Source organism: Herpailurus yagouaroundi, unplaced genomic scaffold (genome assembly GCF_014898765.1).
Source record: "Herpailurus yagouaroundi ecotype Mexico unplaced genomic scaffold, PumYag 205, whole genome shotgun sequence".
Taxonomy (NCBI): domain Eukaryota; kingdom Metazoa; phylum Chordata; class Mammalia; order Carnivora; family Felidae; genus Herpailurus; species Herpailurus yagouaroundi.
In genome coordinates, this window is record NW_024412436.1 from 9,998,366 (window position 1) to 10,005,767 (window position 7,402).

Consider the following 7,402-nt stretch of genomic DNA (forward strand, 5'->3'; position numbering starts at 1 on the left):
AAATCTACACACGCTGCATGGTGCTTGGTGATTGGGTGACACCATCTAGAACAGGTAACTGGTCTGTTTTTTCTTTAAAAGTCTCTCCTGAGAGGGGCGCCTGGGTGGCGCAGTCGGTTAAGCGTCCGACTTCAGCCAGGTCACGATCTCGCGGTCCGTGAGTTCGAGCCCTGCGTCAGGCTCTGGGCTGATGGCTCATGAGCCTGGAGCCTGTTTCTGATTCTGTGTCTCCCTCTCTCTCTGCCCCTCCCCCGTTCATGCTCTGTCTCTCTCTGTCCCAAAAAATAAATAAACGTTGAAAAGTCTCTCCTGAGAAAGAGATTCTGGAACTTGACTCTGACCCTGGCACCATCTGAAACTATGCTACCCTGAAAGTGGATAACTTCTTTTTCTTTTTTATTTCTTTTTTTCTTTTTAAGTAGGCTTCAAGGGAACCTAGCGTGGGCCTTGGACCCACCACCCTGAGGTCAAGACCTGAGCTGAGATCAAGAGTCGGATGCTTAACCAACTGAGCCATCCAGGTGCCCCGATAAGTTCTTTTTTATTTTTTTTAATTGAGGTATAATTGACATATAACACTATCTTAGTTGTAGGCATATAACTCGATGATTCGGTGTTTGTGTATATGTTGTGAAATGGTCACCGAAGTACGCCTAGCTAATGTCTGTCACCGCACATAGTTATAGATGGTAGGTTCTTCTTTATGTTGGTTTAATTTCTCAAACTTGGCCCTATAAAAACATGAGCAGAGACTTGTCATCACCACATCGTAAGATAAGCAAAGAGCCTGACCAGGAGGCACAAGGCCTGCTTGAGGTCCAGGTATCCAGTTAAATACCCATGTCCCCAGTGCAAGCCCGTGAACTTTTCCTTGACCAAAGTCTCCTCATCACTAAAGTAAGGACAATAAGCACACCTTTGCTTATTCATTTTTTCAACACCTGTTTCTAGCAGCCTCTCCTATCATCTGCCCTGTTTGGGGGACAGATCCAATGAGATGCCAACAGGGGATGCTCCAGCTGACGCCCTGCAGGGCTTCTCCGTGGGACCTACCTGATCTACTTTAGAAGACTCAGCTGCCTTTTCGTAATGTACCCACAAATTACAGTGCTCCCACAGCACATTTATGGACATCAAAGCCCATAATTACAGATAGATCCAAACAATATGTGGGTACCAATGGGCGCCAAGGACCCTGGTAATGCTGTTTCTATGGGGGTTTTGTTGTTATTGTTTTACATTTTATCAATGCCTGCTTGTTGGTTAAATCCCAAACTGATCACCTCTGTGCATGAGGGACTGAGCATGTCCTTAGTGGATCTAGAATTGTGGGAAGTCACCGCATTGCAAGACACCTCTGAGTGCTCACTCTGGGGCCCTAAAAGCCCCCCTCCCCAAGAGAAGGAATGGTCTGTCCCCATCTGGCTCAGTGGAAGCAGTGTGCCTGCATCGTAGGTAGAGGAAAAGGGTGGTCACGTGCAGGGTGATCTGGCCACACTGTCTTTTCTGATCAGTGAACCATGGGCAGCCAGATCCCTCTGGATATCACCTCATTCCTGAACTAGGGGACATGGGCTTTGGTCAGTGCCTCACCTCCTGCCCTGCCAAGCCGCTGACCACACCCTAAGGGTAAATTGGGAAAACACCCAAGCTCAACACACAGCAGAAGTGAGGAGACCTTCGTGAGGAAATTCTGCGTCTGGAGGTCAAGCCTCACAAGTGGTTTAGTGGGCCAGCAGCAAGCCCCTCTCCAGGCCAGTCTATTAGCAGCTGGTGTGTGTGTGGGGGGAGGGCAGTCATCTGCCAAATGCACAGTGTGATGGATGCTTCCTTAGGTGACAAGTCGTGAGGAGAGGAAACAAGATCTACAGGGGGGTGGTTGGAAAAAATGAACTCCAGGGCAATGAGAACAAAAAAGACATGGAGGAGGGCAGCTTTCCCAAAAGTAAGTGAAAAATGGTAAAAAGTCTGTGCTCATTGTGATGAGAGGAAACTCCCTCACTTGCACGCAGCTGCTGACACTGCCCTTCAGGGTTTGGTTTCTGGTTTTCAGAGAACCACGCGGTAGCAGGCTGTGAGGGTGATGAAAGATGTACATTTTTTGATCCTATCATTGAACCTCTAAGAATATAACCCAGAGAAGCGATGGAAAAGAAAAGAAAGAGAAGGACTAACCCTATCACAGAAAGAAATTTTTTAAAAATACGTAAAGAGATAAAAACATGTATATAAAAATACATATACATAAATTTTATTTTGAGATGAAATCAGAGATGTAGATCCAGATGTCCAGCCCAAATATCCAGAAATAGTGGGATGACCAAAGCCCTAAGATATCACTACATAGCCTGTTCAGTGGTCACTCAGAGATAAAGATGACATCTGTGCTGATACATGAGAATACACATATTAATCACATTCTGTGGACATGACAGAACACGATAGAGCGTGTGTGCACTGATGTAAAAATGTGCCCATGTACAATGTCGAGGCTCAGGGATAAATTCGGAAACATGGAAATGGTTGAAACTTCATGTTTTCTTTTCTGTCAAATATTTCCGGGCATAATAAAAATTGTGAATTTGGAAACAGTAGTGGGGGCCCCTGGGTGGCTCAGTCGGTTAAACTTCAGACTCTTGATTCCGGCTCAGGTCATGATCTCACGGTTGGTGAGTGGAAGTGGGCCCCCCCCCCCCGCCCCAGCCCCGTCGGGCTCTGCAAGGACAGTGCAAAGTCTGCTTGGGATTCTCTCTCTCCCCCTCTGTCCGCCCCCCTGCTTGCACACGCAATGGTGCTCTCCCTCCCTCCTCTCAAAACAAATAAACTTAAAAGAGAGAGAAGCGAGGATGTGGTAAAGTCACTGAGAACTTGCAGGCCCCAGAAAAGTGATTAAGAGGAACAAAACTGAACTGCCAATCACAGCGGAGTAAGAATGAGGATCCCAATTCTCGCCCCATCTCCTCCGCCCTGTCCTCCTTTTCCCACCTCTACCCACCCACCGTCAGGCCACTACGTCTACCTCTTCTTCTTTTTAAAGGTTTGCCTTTCTGATTCGTGTCTCTTTTGCTCTGAGGTTGGAGAGACTGAAAGCCAGTGGGGCATTTCCAGGTCCTTCCTGGGTCCCTCCCAGGTCCCCTCTCTGAAGGCCAGTCACCTATGATGGGGGCTCTAGACTTTCCAAGAGGTTGGACTGTGCATTTTGCGGCTCGAGCTCTATCACAGCAAGCGTGCGTAGAAAGAGAAGGCGCACGCCACAGCCCCAGAGTCCAAATTTGCCACTGGCAGCAGGTCTCAGAGCCCCAGATCCAACAATGGACTCCCCTGGTCCAGCCACAAAACATTTATAACCTCTCCAAGCAGTCCTCTGGCAGCGAAAAGCAAACTGTGAGCTCAGGAAGCTAATGACCTTGAAACTATCCATTTATCTTGGCCTTTCCCCTCCGTGTGAGATGCCACAAAAAGTGCCAGTCTCTCTCTTTCTCTCTGAAGAAGAATGGATGGAGCCAGACAGCCATGCTCGCCTCACCTTTGTTTTCCTCCTGGGCCAGGCCCAGGGCTGGAATACCGATGGGAACCAGGAGGGAAAGGAAATCATTCTTGATCATCCAAACACCTTCCCGAATCCTCTGTGTAGGGGGGACAGCTCACCTGAGTGCTGCCTCAAAGCCTAATGTTTGTCGGCTCCTCCATAAATCTTCATAAATAGACAATGCAGATTCCCAGCAAACCTCCTGCCTGGCTCCAGAGGCTGGTGCCCACCACAGCGGACAGCTCCGCTCCTAGCTACCTCTGTCCTCCCTGCCTAGAGGAGGAGGAGGGCAGCCACCCTGAGGAATCTGAGCGTTGGAAATCAATATTCCTCTCAGTTGCCCACTATCTGCTTCGGTGGCTGCCCTCACCCTGGCACAGGGACATCAGCTTCCCGCTGGGCCCGGCTGAAGCCAAGAGCTGGCACAGCGAGACTCCCCTTTGTTTCTGGTGTGGCCACTTGGGTGTGAGATGTTTCCTCTTCTCTTCCCTGCGACACTCAATTGGATTTGAGTTAAACAACAAATCCGTGGACTGTGGCTGGGCCGAGGAGGCAGCTAACTTGTCTCAAGCCCGGAGCACAAGCAAACCAACAAGCTAGCGAGAGCGACATCAACAAAGAGAAATAAAACTACTGTGCATTTGAAAAATGCAAAGCTGGTTTTAGAGTCCGAAAACCCCTTTCCCCAAATACCTGCTTCTTTGATTTTGTGTGACTTCCATTTCTTTGATGACTTTTCTCCTTCTTCTTCTCCTGCCAAAGCTGTATCCCTCTCCTTTAGCTGGATCACGCCAGGGCCATGTATGCGCTGCCCGTAACACAGCATGCCAAGGCCCCTTCCTCACTAATCTCCTGTGTGCTCGTATCCAAGCTTTTGAGAGAGCTGTGTGAAGGTAGGGCATTTGGGGGAAACATCTGGAAGAAGAAAGAAGAGAACTAGAGGCTGATGCAATGGTCTCCCATTCAAATGACCAGTTCGAGGCTCACGCACTCTCTTTCTCTCAAGTTGGTTTTTTGTTTTTTCCCACGTCTGGCTTTAAGGGTGAAAACATATTATTTTCAGGTAAATCCACAGTTGCATTTAAAATTCCCAGGCTGCCTTGGATTCATGAAAAAGTAGTTTCATTCATGTGCTACTGTATTAATGTGTGAAATGGTTAAATTAATCCTTCCATAGGATGTCTGAATAGGTTATTATAAGGTGCTTAGAGATTTGGCAGGCTAAGCCCCATCTTTCTTTCAAGATGTTAAGAGAATAAATGTAAATGCAGGAAACACTGCATGTGAGGCATCTGCTGTCCAACTGTACAATCTGAATGTCAGCACACTATTTAGGAAAAGTTAACCACAAGAGCAAGGGCACAGGATACCCACTAGGTTGAGACTTCTGAGGAAACCCAGGAACTTGAGACTGGACCGCCTTCCTGTTACCCAACCCTCCTGTCTTGGTTAAGACTCTTGTCTTCTAGGGGCATCTAGGTGGCTCAGTCAGTTAAACGTCTGACTCTTGGTTTCAGCTCAAGTCATGATCTCATGGTTCATGAGTTCGAGCCCTGCATCAGGCTCTGAGCTGACCCTGTGGATTCTGCTTGGGATTCTCTCTCCCCATCTCTCTGTTTCTCCTTTGCTCTCAGGCACACACACTCTCTCTTTCTCTCTCAAAAATAAATAAATAAACTGAAAAAAAAAAAAGATTCTTGTCTTCCAACAAAAACCAACTTGACCTAATTTGAACCAAGAGGGAAAAGTATTAAAGAGTTGCGGGGGTGTCTCACAGAATCCAGAGGCAGTGGGATGTCTCAAGGAGCACAAAAATAGGAACTGGAGGGAAATTGGGAATCCAGGCTGTACTATTTATTGCTTGCTCTGTTTTTCTCTGTGTTCTCTGTTTACTCTGTTCTTCTGCTTTTCTCTGCAGGTCAGCTTCTTCTATTGCTGCACGCACGTGGGGGAAGGTAGCAAGCCCAGTTCCTGAGCTTTGAGATTCCCTCAATGCCATCCCACACAGAGGAAATGGCCACCTCCGAATCCGAATTTTACATCAGTAGTCCTGTGGTCAGCACACCTGAGCTCACTCTTGCCCTATTCACACAGTTTGCCTGTTTCTTTTGTTCTTTTCTCAAAGCATCCTGTTCTTGTGTCAAGGCCACACATTTTGTATCTCACTTAGGATACTAATTAGATGTTTGTATTGTGTATTTAGTTGATTTTCAGTTTTCCCTTGTATCCTCTTACTTATCTTCTTTTTCAAGGTCAGCTTATTGTGTTTCATTCTGCTTCGTCTTGTTTTTATGCTGCTCACTTTATTCTGAGGTCTGGTTAACTTCGCTTGTCTACTTGGAATTGCAGGTAGGAGAATGACTTGGTTTGTTTCTAGGTTGCTTGGTGGGTCTTCTCTGTGTTGAAAGCACATGTCTGTTTCTCTGCTCTTTCACAATCAGAATGACTGGGGCGTTTGTAGATGCAAGCAGACTGCTGCAATTGGCAGGCTTTACTTCAGAATAAGCAAAGGAGGAGTTGGTGAGGTGGGGTGCTGGGTTTGGGGCTAGGTTGTCTCCAGATGCAATGGAGAGGTCTTCATCCAGGAGCACAGCATCCTCCCAAGCAGACCTAATTCTTGGGTCCCAAAAGGCTGAGACCCCTTTTGTTTTGCCTGTGGGTAAAACACTGGACTGCCTTTCTAGGGGTGGTGGAGAAGAGAGGGGAGGGAATCGTGGAGAAGCAATTGGCATGGTCATTGAATAAGTAGAATTTTCTACCTACCAACTGAGTTTGGAGCATTCCCAGGCTTCAGCAGTAGCTGCCTGGGCTCTCTGGGCTGATGCTCCCTCACTCTGTTTCGTTCATCAAAACCCCTTTCGTCCAGCAAAACTCTTTGCTCCCAAACTCCCTTCACGCCCCTGACATTTGCTAAAATATCGTGTTTGCTGATGATGCTCCTGAAGACTTATTCTTGTACATTCTATTGGAGTCTCGGAAGGGAGTAGAAACAAATATTTCACTCATTCTGCCACCTTGAACAGGAATGACTAAATCTGAATTTCAAATTCCAATTTCAAAATCCAGTTGGTCCACCTAGATGATGGGCCCACCCCTGTTCCAATAAACTGGATGGGAAGATCTCATGATTGCTAAAAGCAACCATGGGGTGGGCTGGAATGTCTCCCCTAAGGCAGTCACTACACCATTAATTTTAAGAATTTAGATTTTTCTTGTTTTGTTTGTAGGCTGTTTATTCTCTGCCTTGTTCCAACAGATCCTGGTCTCCTGTAACTCCCTCGTTCTCACCTTAAGCAGGACTAGGTCTATTGGTGAGCTGATAAACGTTCAGCAACTGGATCTCTTGGTTTGTGACATTTTCTGGTTTCTGTGGTGGATATACTCCCACTCTGGCAGATTTCAAACCTTCTGGAATTACTGAACGTGGAATTGAGGAGAAATGAACAAAATTGACTCTGCCAAGTGTGTGCAACCCACCTCCAGCACACCTCTGACTGGGGTAGAGCCATTGTATAGTCCTAGCCAAAGCATGGCCAACCAGTAAAGTTGGTTGAATCCATTAAGATACTTCAGTTACAAGGAACAGAACCAAAACACTGTTTGATGAAGCAAAAAGAGAAGTTTATCAGAAAGAACCCAGAATAAATCATGGAGTCCAAGGAAGAGCTGAATGTCCAGAACTTGGGAAGAGCTGACGTTGCTTTGGTGACCTCAGAAGCAGCGACACTTTAGGACTCGACTCCTCTTCCCAGTTTCTGGCTCTAATTTAAGTTCCTTAGAGAGAACCTGATTGTCCTCGAGTTAGGTGTTTTCACCTGGGGAAATGTAGCCCTATCTGACTTCAGTGACATTTAGCAAAACAGGACTTGCTTA